The sequence below is a fragment of the Choloepus didactylus genome, chromosome 2, assembly GCF_015220235.1.
Source record: "Choloepus didactylus isolate mChoDid1 chromosome 2, mChoDid1.pri, whole genome shotgun sequence".
NCBI classification, from domain to species: domain Eukaryota; kingdom Metazoa; phylum Chordata; class Mammalia; order Pilosa; family Megalonychidae; genus Choloepus; species Choloepus didactylus.
In genome coordinates, this window is record NC_051308.1 from 6,970,112 (window position 1) to 6,991,854 (window position 21,743).

The 21,743-nt window shown below is 38.7% G+C and overlaps 1 pseudogene; it reads left to right on the top strand.

The window, feature by feature from the left end:
• Nucleotides 1-3,468: 3,468 nt before the first annotated feature.
• On the top strand, nucleotides 3,469-21,437 carry LOC119528235 (annotated as a pseudogene).
• Nucleotides 21,438-21,743: the final 306 nt, after the last annotated feature.

Genomic DNA, 21,743 nt, shown 5'->3' on the forward strand with positions numbered 1-21,743 from the left:
CACGATTGAAAACAGAAAGGCAGACCATATTCTTGGGTAGAAAGATTCAATATCACAAAAAAGATAAGTATCATATTATTTTAAAATTTGAATCAATCTTTAAAAATTTGCCAAATATTTTTTTTTGCAAGAAGACAAGATAATGCCAAAGTTAGTATAAAAGAAGAATGAGAAGAGGTATGGGAAGATGGCAGAATAGGGAGTTCCAGGACTCAGTCCTTCCATCAAAACAACTATTAAACCAGCAGGAACTGTCTGAAACAACTATTTTGAAACCCCAGAGGCCAGAAGAACACTGTACTGCATCTAGGGAAGAGCGGGAGGAAGAGGCTGATAAATTATGGAAAAGACCAGTAAATTGCTTTCTCTGAGCAGTGGCTCCCAACACCCACCCCCACTCTCACAGCAGGCCCCCGTGGGACCCAGCCTCTAGCTAGCTCACTGGTGACAGAAAGGAACATAAATATCCTCTTCCCCAGGAACAGGGGTGGGCACAGCTAATCACATCACAGCTTTTGATTAGCGTCTTTGGATCACTGGGGGCCCAGCTCTGAGGGTAGCTATTTCTTCAACCCACCTCAACCAAAGTGGTGGCAGCTGCCATTGTTTCAACCCTCCCCGGGCAGGGGTGGTGGTGGTGGGGACTTCACTGCACTTTCTCAGGGCTGTGGGGTAGGGGTGGGGGGACAGTTAGTTGAAGGGCTGAATTTACTGGGCAGGCCAAGAAAGCTCAGCTTTGGGGAGCCATTGGAGAAGCTCTTGGTGCCCTTGCTGATCCCCTCCAGAGGGCACTTCGGAGCCAGTTTGCATCCCCTTCATCTGTCCCTGGCTCCGTTTTGGCTGGAAAACACTGACTTGTGAAAGTCCTCTCCAGCGAGCCCCTCCTCCCAAAATTTGCCCCCCCAGACAAAAGCACTTGAAACAGGAAAGGGGTATAAAAAACTATAGGGGCAGACAGTCTGGGACAAAGTTCTGCTATTTTCAAACACCCAGGAGAAGGAGGTCTGTCTCCTGGGAAGTAGAGGGCACAACCAAACTCCTGTCAACAGGGGAACTCCAAAACCACTGTGCCAGTTTGTATATTTATGTCCCCTAGAAAAAGCCATATTCTTTAATGCATTCTTGTGGGGGCAGATGTATTAGTGTGGAGTGGGTTGGAACCTTTTGGTTCAGTGTCCATGGAGATATGCCCCACCCAACTATAGGTAATAACTCTGATTGGATAATTTCCATGGAGGTGTGGCCCTGCCCATTCAGCATGGGACTTGTTTAGTTTACTGGAGCACTATATAAGCTCAGACAGAAGGAGCTCATAGCTGGCTGGAGCTGAGACAGACATTTTGAAGATGGCCATTGGAAACTGATGCAGACATTTCGGAGAACGCCATTTTGGAATGCAACCTGGGGGCAAGCAGACGCCAGGCATGTGCCTTCTCAGCTAACAGAGGTTTTCCGGATGCCAATGGCCCTTCTCAAGCAAAGGTACCCTTTGTTGATGGACACTTTATGGCCTTAAGACTGTAACTTTGTAACCAAATAAACCCTCTTTTATAAAAGCCAATCCATTTCTGGTGTTTCGCATTCTGGCAGCATTAGCAAACTAGAACAACCACTAACAAGCAAAAACCCAGGACAAGACACAGGCCTAGAAAGACAGGGGAAACCCTACACACTGCATTCACCTTGGGCAGACCTTCCTGATAGGAAGACTGAAGGTCAAGAAAATCTCCATCTTATCACCAGCTGGTTACAAAATCAAGAAATAGATATCTCAGGGAACAAATCCCAGGATTAACATTTTAAAATATTAAAATGTACAGTGTGCAGCAAAAGAGTACAAGACAAACAAAGAAACAAGAAATGATGGCCCATCCAAAGGAAGAGGATAAAAATCCAGAAGACGCTAATGAAGAAGATGATAATGTGGACATACTGAGCAAAGTCTTTTAAAAAATGATCTTAAAAATGCTAAAGAAAACCAAGAAGAAGATACTGGGTGGGAGGGCACTGTTCCTCAGGGTGATGGCTGGTTTAGCTGATGCTATTGTTGGTACTTTGCTGTTGGGGAGGCTCTCAGATCACTGACTGGAAAAATTAGTGGGTAGAAAATCTTGAAGGTCCAAGATATTTTTTTCTCCTTGGCTCCACCCTCTTCCTGTTTAGCAACCCAGGTGTCCGGCCCAGTGAAGAACAAGGGAAGCTTGAGGGACCAGGAGATAGCCTTCTGCACAAGTGCGAGCCCAAGTGCGTGTTTGTGTCTACATGCATGCTTGTGCACACCTGCATTTAGGAAGCTGGGAAGAACCAGTGTACTTGGAGATGAATGGGGAAAGCATAATCCCTTCTCTTTGGTACCAGACACTCTTGACTGTGTGCTGACCTTTTCTCACCCAGCCAGCAGCCTTTTCCAGAGAGGCTGTGGCCCATAGCCTCTGCTCATTTTCACTGCAGGGCCAGGAATGAAAGTTAAAACAAAATGAAGCTTTTTTCTTAATCTCATAAATCTGCATTTGTTGTAGATCACTGCCCTTACATGGCAGACTCATGCAGACAGCATGATGAGTTTGATATGCTGGTGAAGAATAGGACCCAAGGAATCATCTCTTTGGCTCCCATTTCTAAATCATTGTGGATTTGCTCAGTAGAATCTTCCATGGAATATTGTAGAATAATGTATGATATATTTCCTTTCAAAAAGCCAATGAATTTCATTGAGTGACTCTGGAGCACATGTTTTAAATTCTTCAACTGAAGAGGACCAAAATTTGCAGGAACTGAGGGCAGCATTGACTGCTGTTGTGCCTCCTAATCCTTGGATAGATCCAGCAGGCTGTAGTAGCTGCAGCAGTGGAAACCCATTGCAAAATTACAGAATATCAGCATAAGGCTTGTACTCTACTAATGGAGGATGCAGAGCATGTTGGAAATCGAGGATGGATAATTTGTATTACTAGTGCAAAACATGATAGCCATGTGTGAATGCTTGAGGAAAGTGTCCAAGAAACAATTCATGAGCATAGCAAGCTTCCTGCAAATTTGGATCACCTCATGCAGATTCAGAAGTATGAGATGGTCCTGTTGGTGAAGACAGCCTTATGTCTTATCATCCTAAAAAAGATTTGTCCTCAGTTTTAACCAGCAAAGTCCATAGTGTATGTACAGGATGGCATCTTGCTAGCAAATTGAGTATTTTAATATAACAGCATTTTTGACTTGGCATCAACTATTATTACAAATATTCCAGTGAAAGAAGAACAACATGCTAACACATCTGCCAATTATGATGTGGAGCTACTTTACCACAAAGACGTATATGTAGATTTCCTGAAGAGGGGTGATACCGACTTAGGTGGCATCAGTAGGGAAGCAACATTTATAGAAACAATAACATTAAAGTTGTGCACCCCAAGGACAAATAACATTGAATTATAGTATTGCACTGGAGCTCATTGAATTTCACCTGTAGATATGAATAGTAGACCTTCCACCTGCCTTACTAATGTTCTTCTAAATGTCATTCTGTTTTATGGGAACAACCATGCAAGTCAAGTTCCAAGTCATTAGTCATATGCTTAGTAGCCATGGAGGAGAAATATTTTTGTGCATCCTTAGCAGTTCTCAACCCATTCTAGAAGATCCTCCTTCAATTAGTGAATTCCTGCATATGGAGGAAGAGTTACAGACTACCAAATTACAGATTTTGGTGAATTTATGAGGGAAAACAGATTAACTCCTTTTCCAGACCCCAGATATAAAATTGATGAAAGTTTTGAGATCTCTTAGGAATGAGAAAAAGATCACTTAGAAAAACATATCCATTATTAGTCTATGATTATTTCACAAACTACCACTTACAACATGCAAATGGTAGTTCCATTAGCCAGTGTTACTGTGAATGCATCTTGGACAGAAGATGTGTCAAAAAACAATATATAAATTAGTTGATATGGAAAGGAAAAACAAATGATCCTCTGCCTAGTTCCACAGTTGGTACAAGAAGAAAAGGCACTAAGAGAGATGAAGTATACCGAATCATGTGGAATGAAGAGATGAAGTATACTGAATCATGTGGAATGAATTAGAAATCCTTGTTGGAGCCCATTTAACAACTCAGAAAAACATCATAGAGTCTTGGAACGTCTCCTGGCACATAGGCGCAAACCCCCAGAAGAACAAGAATGAAAGAAACAAGGAAGACATGTTTTGAGTAATACCTGAGAGATCTCTTGTACTTACTTGCCTAGTTACACTAATCCTACGTCAGTCCAGGATGCCAAGAGTTGGCCTCAGTATAAAGCGTTGAGAAGCTGTTATAACCTCTTATAAGCTTTATTGTTGTAACCACATGCTTCCTTCACTTCTCTATAGACTCCCTGCAACCAGACCCCTACAAGAGGTCTGCTTACCCTAGCCATAACTAGTTCTAACCAGGTCTGAGTCCCTGCAACCACACTTGTGCACTCCCTACTACGCCCTAGCACTATGTTGTAAAATAAAGTGTCCTGTTAAATCTCCACACATGCTAAGGTCATCATTTTCTGATCTTGCATGTATGAATTTTAGCCAAATCCCTCTGCTTGTCCCCGTGATGGAGTTTGCATCCTTGGGGCTTGCACCCCGCGAAGGGGCAAGCCTTTCCTTGTCTAATTGGATGATTTTATGAACAAGCAATCAGAGTATGCCACCCTGAATTCTGTCATTGTTCCCACCTCCTTTTGTTCCAATCTCATAGAACTTTCCCAAGTGCAGTTCCCTTAAGCTTTCATGTTGGGGAGACTGATTTGACTTTGCTCCCATTTCCTTGGCTGCCTCACAATAAAATCCCAAAAAGTCCCAAGACATTTTTCCCAAGGCCTTGGGCCCGATGGGATTTTAGAGGCCACCTGGCCAGAGGCTCCACAAGCAGGATATTTTTGTTCCCACTGGCCTCAGACCCTTCTGTGCAGACAGCCTCCTGGGTGAGTAACTTCCTAGGATCACCTCCTGTTCTCAGGTTCTGGGTGGGCTTAACAAGAGAAGTCCGGTTCCAGTTATGCTAGGGAGGTTTAACAACAGGACCCAAATTGTTGGCGCCAAATAATTGTAACTATGGGTAATGTTAATAGTCGTGCATCTGCCTGCACACCTTTAATATGCATTTTGGAGAATTGGTCCATATTTAGTTCTGAGTCAATGAAGAAGAAAAAGACGGTATTATTCTGTAACACAGTCTGGCCCCTGTACATATTAGAAAATGGGGAACACTGGCCAGAGAATGGGACTCTTAATTATAATACCATATTACTACTTGTACTGTAAAAGATGGGGAAAATGGGAAGAAATCCCATATGTAGAGTCTTTCATGAATTTATATTCCTGTAAGAATTTTTGGAAAAGAGGAGAGCCCCAAATAGAATGGGCCAAACCTGCATCCCTGAGCTCAGCCCAACCCCAACCCAGGTCCCAGAATTTGGCCCAATCTCCCGTCAAACCTGTGCTGCAGCATTCTAAAGATGCCAGTTCTAAGGATTTACACCTGTTAGGACCCACTTCTCCCTCTGCCCCAACGCCTTGCGTTGGACACAGAGAAAACGCCATCTTGCCTACTAGTCAGGAAGGAATTATCTCATCACACTCCAGGCAGGTTACCCAGTTTGGCCAGGGAAATACTCAATCCCAAGCAGGGCCATTAACACACAGAGCTTCGGGGCAACTAGAGGATCCGCAAACAGGGGACGGGGGACCTATAGTTTTCCTACCACCTTTGAGTTATGGAAATGGAAACTGAGTATGTCATCATATGACAATGACCCTAAGGAAGTCGAGCATGTCTTTTGGCTTCTTTGTGGCGTATGCATCCCTACTTGGGTGGACATTCAAAACCTTCTAGTCATCTTACTAACATTGCAGGAGCACAGAATGGTTTTGGAGAAAGCCCGTGAGGAAACTGATCATGAGTATGCCTTGCTGCCCAGTAGCCCTTTTTATGCAGCATCTGCCCTAGCCATTCCCGAGACGGATCCCCAGTGGGACCCAAAGGAGCAGGGGGACTGAGCCAAATTGGACCACTATAAATGGTGTATTACGGTGGGGTTGCAGAAAGGGATCCAAAGGCCACAAAATTTCAATAAAGTTCTATTTATATACCAAGGGGAAAAAAAAAAAAAGAAACAAGGAAGAAAGATGGAGGACAAAGAGGACAAGTCAGAGAAAGCAATGAAAGATTATGAATAAGAAAAATCCTGGCAAGATTCTGAGAGATTAAAAGTATTTGAGAATGTGAGAAAGAGGAGTTAGCTGAAGCTGAGATTACAAAAGATTCACCCAATTCCCTAGAACCTCCAAATAAGAAGTGCCTTGTCAAAAAGAATGAAACGTCACCAGTGGAAAAAGAAAAATGCCAGTGTCCTTGTTATTCTTGTGGAGTAATAGAATCAGTACAATTCCAGAAAACATCAGGAGTTTGCTAGATGTTTGAGCTCCGTTAATAACAGAGCTGAGTTATATCAACCTTGCAAAGAAGAAAATGGGGTGAAGACCACAGAAAATGCAAAGCCAGCAAGTAGTAAAGAGTGACTTAAGGAACTGAATTTAGTATATTGCATAAATATTTTGTGCAGAATTTGATATAAATCTTTTATAGCAAGACTGTATAGTTATATTGCCTAGGCTGGTTTTTACATTTTAAAAATATTTCAGCTAACTTTATCTTTTTTTTACTAATTTAAAAATTGACATGTCAAAATATACACTTGGGATTTGTCCTCCTAAATCACACAAATCTTTTATGGTAAAGGTTGTTCCTTTGGAAAAAAATTTTTTTAATTCTTATGCTTCTGTTTGCCAAATAAAACTGTTAAAATACCTGGAAAAAAATGCTCAAGGAGATGAAGGAAAATACAGGGAAACAAGGATATCATGAAAACAATGAATGAGCAATATGAGAGTCAATATAGAGATAGAAGTTTTAAAAAGGAACCAACAGAACTATTGGAGTTGAAGGCCACAATAACTGAAATCAAAAATGCTCAGGAGAGTTTAAAGAACAGATTGGAGCTGGCAGAAGAAAGAATCAGTGAACTTGAAGACAAGACACTCGAAATGAGTCAGGCTGAGGAGCAGAAAGAACAAAGGGCAAAAGGTGGAAAGAATGGAGTTGTGGAAGCAAATGAGCTAAACAAGAATCCCAACATTTTAACAGTTACCACAACCGTTGGCTTTATGTAAACTCACTTTACCTCTCTGAATCTCAGTTTCCTCATCAGTAAACAAAGACCAAAAAAATGCCTGCTACTTACTTTACATGGATGATGTGAGGATCAAATCTGACATATGAGAGTGCTTTGGAAATTTAGAAGTATTTATTACCATTCAGTTTATTATCCAACAAAGTACAATCCACATTCACTTCATGTTTAATGGTCATTATCACCTAAGAGATAGAGTTAAATTTGGGAACCCTAACTAGGGAGAAGGCAGAATTCAATGAGTAAGTTAATACATTTGTGACTCAGTGTATAAAATATTTTCTTCAGAAGACTGTCTATTGATGATGCCTTATAGTTCAGGCATGGAAAATGGGTGAATGTGAAACCAACCCACACTTGCCACTCAAAGTATACTCAAGATTGAGTGAGCCTATCACCCCAAAGAGGAATGAGTCTTAATAGAGATCCATGACCCACTCATGTGGCTCAGAGGGACCATTAGCAATGAATACTTTTATTTATAAAGAGGAACAGTTGAAATATGGAAGGAAATTAGGGTATGACAGGATTTCCTGTAAGGTGAATAGACAAAGTATAGCCCTTTATAAACAGCTCTAGTAAATTTTACATCAGTGCCTGATGTGACCTTTTGTGCTTTTGAGCTACTTCAGTTACAGTAATATCAGAGAAGGTAGCCAAAAGCATTTATTATAAATGCAAAATGTTTTCCTGTTAATGTGATTTCCCTCACTGAAAATCAGTGTTCAGACATATTCAGAGAGGCTATGCACAGGCACACAGATGTAGAGAAAGAATATCTATTTGCCCTTGTTCTCTCACTTTCTTCATAAAATGTTTCGTTAATCCGATCACCAGCAAATACATATAGTCCAGGGAAGGAAACAACAGTCTTCATTAAGCAATTATGAAATGTAAATCCCCAAATTAGCATTTCTCAGTCCTACAAGTTGAAATGACTTCACTGAGATTTGTCCTAAATAATTAATGTCAAACACTATTCCTTTAAGAGCTGAGAATTATGCAATATTAAAGAATCCTTAGCTCTTTACCTTACTATTAAAATTCATAGACCTCTTAATTATATATATAAAATATATATTATATATATTTAAAATTTTCAAGCCTAAATTATTTAACTCTTAGAAAATAAGGGGAAATAATATTATTCTATCATGAATTCTCAAATGTTTTTTTTTTTCCTTTATCTCACTTTGGTTATCTTTTTGCTACCAAAGAAAGTAATTTCCTTTAAAATTGTATTCTACTTCAAAATACATTTCCTGTACTTTATATAGTGTGGGGGGGGGGGGTATATCAACACCAAAATGGGAATGACCGGCAGGCACTACATGGGGAGAGAAGCCAGAAGAGAGCAAGAGGAAGCATCAACATTTAGGACTTGGTCTTCAAGAGGATTGCACATCACTATAACACAATGGAGGTCTGCAAGGCAGTCACTGCATGCCTACGTGATGGACCCTCAATAAAACACTGGACATCCAGGCTCGGGTGAGCTTCCCTGGTTGGCAACACTTTCCATGTCCTGTCACTCACCATTGGTGTGAGAATTAAGCACATCTCTTGCAACTCCATGGGGACAGGACACCTAGAAGTTTGCACCTGGTTTCTGCCTACTTCACACCTTGTGCCTTTTCTCTTTGTGATTTTAATCTGTTTCCTTTTGCTGTAATAAACTTAAAGTGTGAGTATAACAAAAAAAAATATTTTTTAAAGATTTGCAAATGATATGATTCATAGCCCAGAAAGCCCAAGTGAATCAACTAAAAACCTATTTAAAATAAGAGAAGGCAACAGATTGACTAGATATGAAAATTACTATGCAAAAAAACAACAGTCTTTTCATATACAGACAACAACCCTATAGTAGCTTTATTGCAAGAATGGGTTCCATTTAAAGTAAAAATAAAGTACTTGGGAATTAAAGTTGAAAAGTGTAAGACGTACGCAAAAAAAAAAAAAAAATCTTAAAATACAACAAGAACAGCAAAAACAAACTGAAAATAGAAAAGTGGACAATCTCTGGAGATTTTGATTCATCACAAACCCCATAAATAGTCGGGTGTTCCTTTTCATGGTGGCTCCCAGAACACCTGGGCCAGGTTTGGGGTGCACCTCTAGCAGGTGCATGGAAGGTTCATAGAAGCAGACGGTGCAAAATGTGCATTGTATTATAACATTGCCCCTGGTCCTGCCTTACTTTCCCACCCACATTTTCCATTTGCTTATTTTTCCTATTTTTTTTTTTTTATTTTATCTTGCTAAATTGTGTGCATCTTCATAAGCTGACTTAAATGCCTTTTGCATTGAGGAGAATTTTAAGTAAATGAGTAAATAATAATGGGACAGGGTAAATTTGCCATCTTTGTTTGGACTCCTTGTGTGGACTCAGAATGTCAAGGTTGCTGTGGCCTGTAGTTGCAGAAAGAGAATCTACGCAGCATGTGAGAGCAGACCTGGGGCAGAAGGAGGCCTCCCTCCTGCTCACACTCCTCCTTGACTCAGGGACCTCCCACAAGACCATGTCACAGACAGGCTCTCTGCAGCCCAAACAGCTTCATTACAAAGGCATTTTTCATCTCAGTAGCCTCAGAGGTAGGATTCCAAGTAAACCTAGATCTCTTCCATCACCTCTCAGCCAGCCCCCACCTTTAAATAAAAAAAAGCACAAAAATTCCACAAGCAGCTGGGAATTTTGTGAATTTCTGTATCTTAAATACTTGGTAGGAAATGTGTATTAATTTTGCAATTAGCAAAAAAGAATTGTCTAAAAAATGTATTGGAAGGAAGGCTCATTTCAAAGTCTTTAAATGTTTTCTGAGAACATCCTGTGGTGTATGTCAAATCTCTAATCACGCCCGAGAAAAAAATTTTGGTGGCATAGCTTAGCTCTCAAGTGAAGCTTGAGCAGAATAGAAATCTGGTACTAATACCTTCCAGCACCCCAAGGAGCCTATGGCTTCTTTGTGGGGTACCAAATGTTGGGACAATCTTTTTGTTAATTAGATCTTACTATTTAACATTTGAAAAAGACCAATAGATGACATGTCCAATGTTGATGCTCATTATCTGGATGCCCAGACATTTTACCAAGGCCCAAACTGGAGCATTTTGTAAGAATAAAATAGTTTTCACTAAACCCATAACTTTCAAATGCTGAGTACATTCTCTACGGGTCTTCAAATCCTCATCTAAGACCTTCCTTCCATGGGTCATTGAAAGGAATGACCCCAGATAGGAACTGCTTCCTAAGGTCTGCCAAGGAACTCATTTTCCTTGAATAATTGCAAAAATGAAAAACAGGAGACCCAGGGCAAGGGTTCCTGAAGGTTTGGGAGTCCAGAGAAAGCCACATTATAAAGGACTCTTTGTCCCCACCTCACCCCCAATAATTTCATAGAGATGAAACCAGGCCCAAATAAAAATGAAGAGTAACCTTGAAGTCAATGAAGAATAGTCCAATTTCACATGCCTAGCTTTAGTTTAACAGGTGGGTTATGGGAGAATAGGCAGTAAGAGGGAGGGCTAAGTATACAGCCTTAGCTTCCTCATTTTTTGGTTTGTACACCAGATAGTACCATTGACTTTTCAGCAACCAGTTACTGTCGATTCAATTTGGAGCCTATTCTACATACTATGAGGGCTATGAAATAGAGAAAGAAAGAGAGAGTGAACCCTGCCCTCAGGAAGTTATAATCAAATGCACAGGAAAGCTAACACATGGAGAAAGTTTGTAGAACAATTAAATGTGAAACATTATGTCAAAAATGTAAGGGCTTTCTAAAGACTGGCGAGTGGAATGAGGTTTCCAGTAAAGAAAAGCCCTCCTTCTCTACTGAACTGCTCATTATTTCAGATAATTTTCATATTAGCAAATAAGTTTAACAAAAGCAATTTATTTTTCTGAACCAATGATGAAATTATAATCTTAGTTGTGCATCACCATGGCTCTTTCTCACTGCCCCAACCCCACACACAAATACCGTCCATCTTTTTGTTAACTACCATTTATTGAGAATGGCAGTTTTCTGTCCATTCTAAGAGGCATTTAATTTAATGCTTTCAACAGAAGTGCAAGGAAGGTGCTAGTATTATCCCCCTTTATCAAACAGAAAGGAGAACTGACTTGCTTATTACATCCTGCTAGTAAAAGACAGAGACAGTCCATCTGCTTCCAAAGCCCATTCTCATCTGCTAAACTACACTGCTTCCTGATTATTGCTCTGCCTGGCTATAACTACAGTTTCTTAAGTGTCCCAGGACAGTGCTGGAGAGAAGTTATATGAAATCCATTGATTGAGGATCCTGAAGAAATTTAACAGAATTCAGGGTAGACAAGGGAAAATGATGTAGACTCTGAAAAAAAGCCAAAAGGACAGAGAATGGAGGAGGTACGCTTCAGAAGACAGAGAAAGAGAACAGCATAATAGGACCATTGCACACATTTGTGCAGACTGTACCTGCTTGACTGCAGGAGGCCCCATTCACAAGATAATCTATGTTAAAAGTGTCTCCTAGGGTTGCTCAGTGCACAAACTGTGCAGCATTACCAGGAATGAGATAAAGTTGGCAGTACTTAGAAGAAAAGAACTTGGGTTCTTTTTTAAACGAGAAGGATGCTGTTTCACAGGGACAGTGCAATCCATGATGGCTTGGTATGTGTCACTCACACCTTAGACCTAAGACCAAGATTAATAATTATTTATGGGACATACATATATACATACATACATACATAAAATATATGTGGATTGATTACTTGAATACAATGAAATTGTTGTTTAATGGTATAAACTTCTTTTGTTAATGTAATTTTTCTCCTTTGCAGATACTTCATTTTTGGTTCATTCAGATTAGATTTTTCCCAGATTAAAATAAAAATTAAAACTTTTTTACGGAGTCGGGGTAGAAGTGGAGAACTTTCAAAAGTCAATGTAAAAAGAGAGTGTGTGTGAGAGAGAGAGAGAGAGGGTGGGAGGAAGGGATTTAGGGATTTAGGGAGGGAGGGAGAAAGGATTTGCAAATAAACCTACCAAAAAGAAAGGAAAAAAGATTTTGGAAATATGCTATTTATGGTATAAAACCCAAGATTTTTTTTTTAATGAGGGCATTGTTCACAGGACCATTAGAGTGATAATTTTATTACACCTCAAAAGGATTTAAGAACTAAAGAGACATTGTGCCTTTAACTTCAGCTGTAAAAAGTCCAAAATAAAAGACAAAATTTCTAAAACAACATATTCATGCCCTCAACTTGCTCCCAACCTCCTACACCCTTCAGTTATTTCTGCCTGGGGGGAGCAGGGTGCAAAGGAGAGCAGTGTATAAATCTACCAATTATTTCCCAGAGGATTTAGCATTTCTCAGATTAAATGGTTTATGTTCCCAAAAGTATTGAAACAAATTTCTCACCAAACAAAGGGGTAAAATAGAAGTAAGAGGAGATGGACTGAGAGATACAGCAAATTAGAAGTTCTGGGGACATGATGACATTTCTGGTTCCCACAGAGAATAAAATCTTGTGGTAAGATATATACCCATTCATGAGACTTGAGGCAGGACTTAGTGATAAAGAATTGCTATTCAGTATCCAGAATATACAGCCCAGATTTGTTATACAGGACCTGAAAGTGAGAGTAGATTCTGGAAGGAGCAAGGACTTTGAAGTCACATAAATCTGAGTTCATATCCTATTTCATTTACTCACCTAATGATTATTCTCTTTATAACAGACACTTCTATATAATAGACACTTAATTTAAAAAAAAACATAGACCACACTCTTTCCCTTTTGGGGAAATTAATTGCTGCCATGTGCCCTTGGGTAATACCAAACCTCTGCTAGCCTCTTCTATAAAATGGGGAGTATTAATAACCCCCACTCAGACATAAAGTTCCTGTGAGCCTTATTCACCCACTTGAACTGTGATTTGAAGAAGCTTTCCTTCCCCCAAAACCTCCATGATCACAACCTCCTCATGGAGAGAGAAAGTGGGAGTTATAATGGCATATTTAATACTGGATTCATAATGTTGGATATGAAAAATTTAGATCATGGAAGTATACTGAATATGTAAATGTTATATAAAAACTCATTACATTCATTTACTCTCTACTAAAAGCCTTACTATTAATTTATTGACTTTTAAGTCATTTTTTTCTTCTGGCTACATACAGGTTGATAAAAAATTAGAATTGTATAGTCCTTAAATTATAGAGTCCAAAAGAGTGGTTGGAGACATGAACTCAGGCTTCCACATGCCATTGACAAGAAAATGAAGCCAAGGTGGGATTACACAACGTGTCCAAAACTTGCAACTTTTTCATCGCAAAGCTTATCAATGAAACCCACTACAGATGACAGTGCTGTATATATGTGTTGGACAAATCAATTGTTAATCATCTAGCATACACAAAACATTTATCAAATAAAAGAAGGATCATATTTTTTGGCCCTAAAACAAGTCTCAACATATTTCAAAGGACTGAAATCAGATGATATTATCTGTCCAAAATGAAATTAAGATGAAATCAATAACAAACAATACATAAAATACCCATATTTAATTAAAAACTTAAAAATATGCTTCCAAATAAGCAATGAATCACAGAAATTACACCGGAAATTAGAAAATAAATTGAACTATATAATAACAAAAATCATATCAAAATAAACATCAAAATTTTGCAGTATTGAAAGTAATGCTATGGTCTTTAATGTATGTATTAGAAAAGAAATAAGAGAAAAGCAATGAAATAAGCACATGAAAAGATGCTCAACATCATTAATCATGAGAGAAATGCAAACCAAAACTCCAATATGATACCACTTCATACCTACTGGCTGGCTATAATAAAAAATAAAGGGGGAAAAAAAACAGAAATTAACACATGCTGGTGAAGATGTGGAGATATTGGAATCTTCGTGCATTGCTGATGGAAATGTAAAATGAAGAAGCTGGTGTGGGAAACAGATTAGCAGTTCCTCAAAAAGCTAAAAAATAGACTTCTGGTAAAACAAGATCCAGGGTAAGACACTCCAGTGTTCCATTTCCCCAAAGAATCTATGAACTACTAGAAAAACCTGGCTGAGCTGTCATCCTCAAAACTCCAGAAAACAGTTAAAAGGTTGCAGTAACTGGGAAAGCACTGAATCAAGAAAACACAATTTGAAAATGGTAGTAGAAGCTTGTGCCACTCTTGCTGTCCCCTCTCTGACCCGTTCCATAGCATGGTGTGAAGCTGGTCTGTTCTGGAGGAAACAAAGTAACCCCTATATGCATACTGGGGTGTCTGTATGTCAGTGCCAGTCAATCAGGTGGCAGCCTGAAAGATGAATTAAGACACTCATGTCTGGCTCACCATTCCAGAACTGTCCCAGCAGGCAGCTTGCACACATCTAAAGCAGTGTTAAAAACAAAACAAAACAAAACAAAAAACCACAGTTAAAGCAGAATGGGGCCAAAGCATTATGAGCTTAAAGACATACAATAGAGCACCTGGGAGGAGGGGAAAGTCTATTTTATAGGAAGTTGAGGAGACATTCAGATTCCCTAATGGGGGAATTCCTAAGGCCATGAGGGCAAGCCCAGACAGGACACAAGCTCAGAAAAGATAGAGAGGATTTTGCACTTTTGCTTTGCTCTGATCTTCTTGCTAGGAGGGTTAAACTCTGAAGGAGAACACCAGGCAATACAGAGCCAATTTGCAAAGACTGTGAAAGGCCTTTTTTTGTATTGGTTTGTTTGGTTGTGTTAGCTCCTATCACTCAAGGAAATCTCTATCATATCACTAGCTGAATACAAACTTAAGGAATAGACAGTTTAGGGACTAACTCTGAGAGTTAACACATTAAAATATTGAAATGTATGGTATGCAAAAAAAAAAAAAAGAGAGAGAGAGAGAGAGAGAGAGTACAAGATAAACAAGGAAACAGAAAATGATGGCCCATACAAAGGAATAAGATAAAAATTCAGAAATAATCAACAGATAACACCAGACTTTGGACACACAAAACCTCATTTAAAAAAAAATTATCTTCAATATGCTCAAAGAAATAAAGGAAAACACAGAGAAAGAACTAAAAGATATCAAGAAAATGATGAATGAACAACATGAGAAACTCAATAGAGATGGTAACTTCAAAAAGGAGCCAAACAGAAATACTGGAGTTGAAGACTACAAAAACTGAAATGAAAGATTGGAGCTGGCAGAAGAAACAATCTGTGAACTGGAAGTCAAGACAATTGAAATGATTCAGGCTGAAGAACAGAAAGAAAAAGTAATTTAATAAATCAAACAGAACCTAAGAGACCTGTGAGACACCATCAAGTGTACCAATATATGCATAATGGGAGTAGTGGAAGGAAAAGAAAGAGAGAAGAGGGCAAAAGGAGTAATGGCAGAAAACTTCCCAAATTTAACAAAAGACACGAACATGCATAATCAAGAAGCCCAACAAACCCCAAAAGGGATAAACTTGAAGAAAACCATGCTCAGACACAAGATAGTCAAACTGTCAAATGCCAAGGACAAGGAGAAAGTTCTCAAAGCAGCAAGAGACAAGTAACACGCTGTGTACAAGAGAGTCCCAATAAGAAGTTCTGTTTCTCATCAGAAACCATGGAGGCAAGAAGGCAGTGGGTTGAATGAATTAAAGAGCTGAAAGAAAATACTTGCCAACCAAGAATTTTGTATCCAGCAAGACTGTCTTTCAAAAATGAGATTAAGACATTCCCAGATAACAAAAGCTGAGGGAATGTGTCACCACTAGAACTTCCCTACAAGTAGTGCTAAAGGGAGTTCCTTAGACTAAAAGGAAAGGACACCAAACAGTGAATCAAAGTGGCAGGAAGATATAAAGACCTTTGATAAAGGTAACCATATGTGTTATGCCACTACTATTGTATTGTATTTTAGGTATGTAGCTCCACTTTTTACTTCTTTCCATTTCTAAAATGCAAATGCATAAAAAGTAATGATAAATCTATGAATGTGAACATGCAGTGCATAAAAATAAAATTTGTAACAAGTAACACAAAATGATGGGGGAACAGAGGATTAAGGAACAGTGTATGTGTATGCTATTGCAGTTAAGTTGGTATACCACACATGAATGTTATAGAATTAGTATGCTAAATTTAAGTCCAATGATAGCCATGAAGAAAATATTTGAAAAATATATACAAAAGGAAATGACAAAAGACTCACATGGTACATTATAAAAAAATCAAATAAATATGAAAGTAGGCATTAATGGAAGAATTAAGGGACAAAAAAGGTATAAGACTTACAAAGACCAAATAGCAAATGGCCAAAGAAAGACCTGAATTATCAGTAGTTACCTTAAATATAAATGGATTAAACTCTCCAGTAAAAAGGCAAAGAAGGATAAAATGGATTTAAAAAGAACATGATCCAAATATATATTGTTTATAAGAGACTCTACTTAAAATCAAATACAAAGGTAGGCTGAAAATGAAAGAATGGAAAAATATATATACCATGCAAATAGTAACCAAAAGAGAGCTGGGGTAGCTATATTAATATCAGATAAAATAAAATTTAACTCAAAAACTGTTAAAAGGGACAAAGAAGGAAACTATTTACTGATAAAGGGGGCAATTCAACAAGAAGACATAACAAATATAAATATATATGCACTGTTTTAGTTTGCCAATGCTGCCGGAATGCAAAACACCAGAGATGTATTGGCTTTTATAAAAGGGGGTTTATTTGGTTACACAGTTACAGTCTCAAGGCCATAAAGTGTCCAAGGTAACACATCAGCAACTGGGTACCTTCACTGGAGGATGGACAATGGTGTCCAGAAAACCTCTGTTAGCTGGGAAGGCACGTGGCTGGCATCTGCTCCAAAGTTCTGATTTCAAAATGGCTTTCTCCTAGGATGTTCCTCTCTAGGCTGCAGTTACTCAAGAATGTCACTCTTAGTTGCACTTGGGGTATTTGTCCTCTCTTAGCTTCTCTGGTACAAGACTCTGTTTCAATGGCCATCTTCAAACTGTCTCTCATCTGCAGCTCCTGTGCTTTCTTCAAAGTGTCCCTCTTGGCTGTAGCTCCTCTTCAAAATGTCACTCACAGCTGCACTGAGTTCCCTCTGCCAGTCAGCTCATTTATATGGCTCCACGGATCAAGGCCCACCCAATGGGCAGGCCAACACTCCATGGAAATTATCCAATTAGAGTCATCACCCACAGTTGGGTGGGGCACATCTCCACAGAAACACTCAAAGAATTACAATCTAATCAACACTGACAGTGTCTGCCCATACAAGATTACATCAAAGATAATGGCATTTGGGGGACACAATATATTCAAACTGGCACAGTCTATATGAAAAATCCACAGCTAACATCATACTCAATGGTGAAAGACTGTATGCTTTCTTTCCACTATCAGGAACAAGACAAGGATTCCACCATCACCACTGTTATTCCACATTGTGCTAGAATTTCTAACTAGAGCAGTGAGGCAAGAAAAAGAAAGAAAGCACATCCAAATTGGAAAAAAAGTAGTAAAACTTTCCCTATTTGTAGATAACATGATCCTAAGCACAGAAAAGTCCTGAAAAATCCACAACAAAGCTCCAAGAGCTAATGAACAATTCAGCCAAGTGGCAGGGCACAAGATCAACACCCAAAAATCAATAATGTTTCTATAACACAAGTAATGAACACTCAGAAGAAGAAATTAAGAAAAATTCCATTTACAATAGCAACTAAAAGAATAAGAGATCTAGAAATAAATTTAACCAAAGATGCAATGGACTTGCACATGGGAAATCTCCAAAATATTGCTTAAAGAAATCACAGAAGACCTAAATACATGAAAGAACTTCCATGTTCATGGATTGGAAGACTAAATGTTGTTTAAATGTGAATTCTACCCAAAGCAACTTACAGATTCAATACAATCTCAATCAAAATCCCAACAGCCTTCTTTGAAGAAATGGAAAAGCTCATCGTCAAATTTATATGTAAGAGTAAGGGGTCTTGGCATCGTGGGATGGAGAACATCTTCTTGACCAAAAGAGGGATGTGAAAGGAAATGAAATAAGCTTCAGTGGCAGAGAGATTCCAAAAGGAGCCGAGAGGTCACTCTGGTGGGCACTCTTACGCACACTTTAGACAACCCTTTTTAGGTTCCAAAGAATTGGGGTAGCTGGTGGTGGATACCTGAAACTATCAAACTACAACCCAGAACCCATGAATCTCGAAGACAGTTGTATAAAAATGTAGCTTATGAGGGGTGACAATGGGATTGGGAAAGCCATAAGGACCACACTCCACTTTGTCTAGTTTATGGATGGATGAGTAGAAAAATAGGGGAAGGAAACAAACAGACAAAGGTACCCAGTGTTCTTTTTTACTTCAATTGTTCTTTTTCACTTTAATTATTATTCTTGTTATTTTTGTGTGTGTGCTAATGAAGGTGTCAAGGATTGATTTAGGTGAAGAATGTACAACTACGTAATGGTACTGTAAACAATCGAAAGTACGATTTGTTTTGTATGACTGCGTGGTATGTGAATATATCTCAATAAAATGAAGATAAAAAAAATAAAAACTCAGTGAAATATAATAAGAAATTTGGTTACTTTAAAAAAAAAAAAAAAGAGTAAGGGGTCTTGAATAGCCAAAACCATCTTGAAAAAGAAGAATGAAACTGGAGGATTCATACTTTCTGATATTAAAACTTATTACAAAGCTCCAGCAATCAAAACAGCATGGTACTGACACAAGGACAGACATATAGACTAATGGAATCAAATTGAGAGTTCAGTAATAAATCTTCATATCTATAGCCAATTTATTTTGACAAGAGTGTCAAGTCTACTCTATGAGGAGAGAATAATCTCTTAAATAAATGGTGCTGGGGAAAAAATGGGTATCCATATGCCAAAGAATGAAGGTGTACCCCTACCTCAGGGCATATCAAAAATCTAAATATAAGAACCAAAACTATCAAATGCCTATTAAAAAAAAAACATAGGGAACTTGTATTAGGCAACAGTTTCTTAGACTCACACCAAACATATGAGTAATAAAATATAAAGTAGATAAATTGTACTTCATCAGAATTAAAAACTTTTGTACATCAAAAGGCTTCATCATGAAATAAAAAGACAACCTAGAGAATGGAAGAAAATATTTGGAAACCACATATTCAATAAGGGTTTAATAACTGGAACATATAAAGCAACCTTACAGCTCAACAATGAAAAGACAAGGCAATTTAAAAATGAGCAAAGTACTTGCATAGACATTCCTCCAAAGAAGATATGCAAATGGCCAAAAAGCACATGAAAATGTGCTCCACATCATTAGCCATTAGGCTAATGCAAATTAAAACTACAGTGAGATACCATTTCACACCCTCTAGAATGGCTACCTTTAAAAATAGAAAATAACAAGTGCTGGAGTGGATGTGGAGAAATAGGAACTCTTATTCATTATTGGTGGTAATGTAAAATGGTGCAACCACTGTGGAAAACAGTTTGGCAGTCCTCAGAAAGTTAAGTATACAATTATCATATTAACCATATGAAATAATTAGAATAAGCAAATTCATATAGTCAGAGACTAGAATACTAAAGTGGGTGTGGGGGTAGGGAATAGGGAGTTAATGCTTAATTGATACAGCATTTCTGTTTGGAGTCATGTAAAGTTTATGTAATGGATGATAGTGATGGAGGCACAACTTTGTAAACGTAATCAACACCACTGAATTGTATATTTGAATGTAGTTAAAAGGGGAAATTTCCATTTGTATAAATATTACTAGAATAATTTAAAAAAACATGACTTTGCAACACAATGAATCCTAATGTAAACTATATACTATAGATAATAATACAATTATAATAATATCCTTTTATCAATTGTAACAAAGTTACCACACTAATGCAAAGTGTTAATAACAGGAAAATTGTGTGTATGAGGGTGGGTATATGGTAACTTCATATTTTCTGCATGATTTTTCTGTAAACCTACAACTTCTTTATGTAAAGAAACTGGTGTTTTGTTTTTGTTTTTGTTTTAAATCCATTGAACTGCACAATACAAATATACTCTATGGACTAGAGTTAATAGTATAATTATAATAATACTGTTTCATCAATTGTAACAAATGTACCACACCAATACAAAATGTTAATAATAGAGAAAAGTTAGGGAGGTAATATGGGAACTCTGTACTTTCTGCATGGTATTTTTGTAAACCTATAGTTGCTCTAATTTTAAAAATGCAAAAAAAAAAATGAAGTTAAAGAAAGAAAAAGTAAAAATATATCCTTAGAATAAAATAAGTAAAACACAGTGTGCTGGTATGTACCCTTAAAAAGGCCATGTTCTTTTTTTCTTCTAAAGCAATTTTATTGAGATACACTCACACACTATATAATCCATCCAAAGTATACAATCAGTGGCACACAAACTCATCATATAGTTGTGCATTCATTGCCACAATCAATTTTCAAGCATTTTCATTACTCCAAGATAAGGAAAGAAAAAAAAAAGTAATGAAAAAATTAGAGAACACCCAAGTCCTCCCATACCCCTTATTCCCCCTATTATTTATATATTTTTGTCATTATTTTATTACTCATCTACCCATACACTGATTAAAGGGAGTTTCAGTCACCAGGTTTTCACTATTACATGGTCGCACAATAATCATTAAAAATCAAGACTACTCGCTTATCATTCAACAGATTCAGGTTATTTCCTTCTATCCTTTTTTTTCCTTTCTTCTTTTTTTCCTAAAATAAACTCCTTTAATTGCACGTTTGCGACTCGGGTCATTGATGAGTTGAAAAATCCCTCCTCACTTCCAATCCCAGCTCCCCGGGTACAATCTGGTGTCGTGATCCGGCTGTCGGGTGAGGCGGTGGGGGATAGGGGAGGATGGGTGCAGGGCTGTACCCGGAGTCTTCTCAGAGCTGGCCCAGAGTCTGCTGCGGCAACTTCACGGCAGAGACTTCAGACCTCCTGGGCAGCGGGCTGGCCGGGCTCGGAGTTTCCCCCACTGAATGCTGCCCACCGCCGTCCCTGCAACCGTGGTAGCCATCTGCGCTATGAAGCCCGGCTGGCCCGGTGGGGCGGGGCCGCACTTTGGTGGTGGGCGGAGGGGGTGCGGGCGGGCGGCTGCAGCAGGGAGGGCAGAGTTACCCTGGGTCAGACCCCAAACTAGGGGTCCACAAGGCGGCGTCCTCCCCCATTCTGGGGGCTGCATGGGGGATGGGGGGGCCTGCAGCTCTTGGAAACGTCCCCCTCTTCCCCCTCACCCTTGCATCCCCGGAGGTAGGCAACCCCCTCCCAGACCAGCGGTTGAGGCACCCTCCCCTTCTAGGTATTCTAATACCCTAGAAACTAAAAAGGAATATCTATATGAAAAGAATAATCTCCAGAATGACCTCCGGTCTCTATTTGAAGGCCAAGTTCTTTTAATCCATTCTTGTGGTGCAGATCTATTGTGGGCGGGACATTTTGGTTAGGT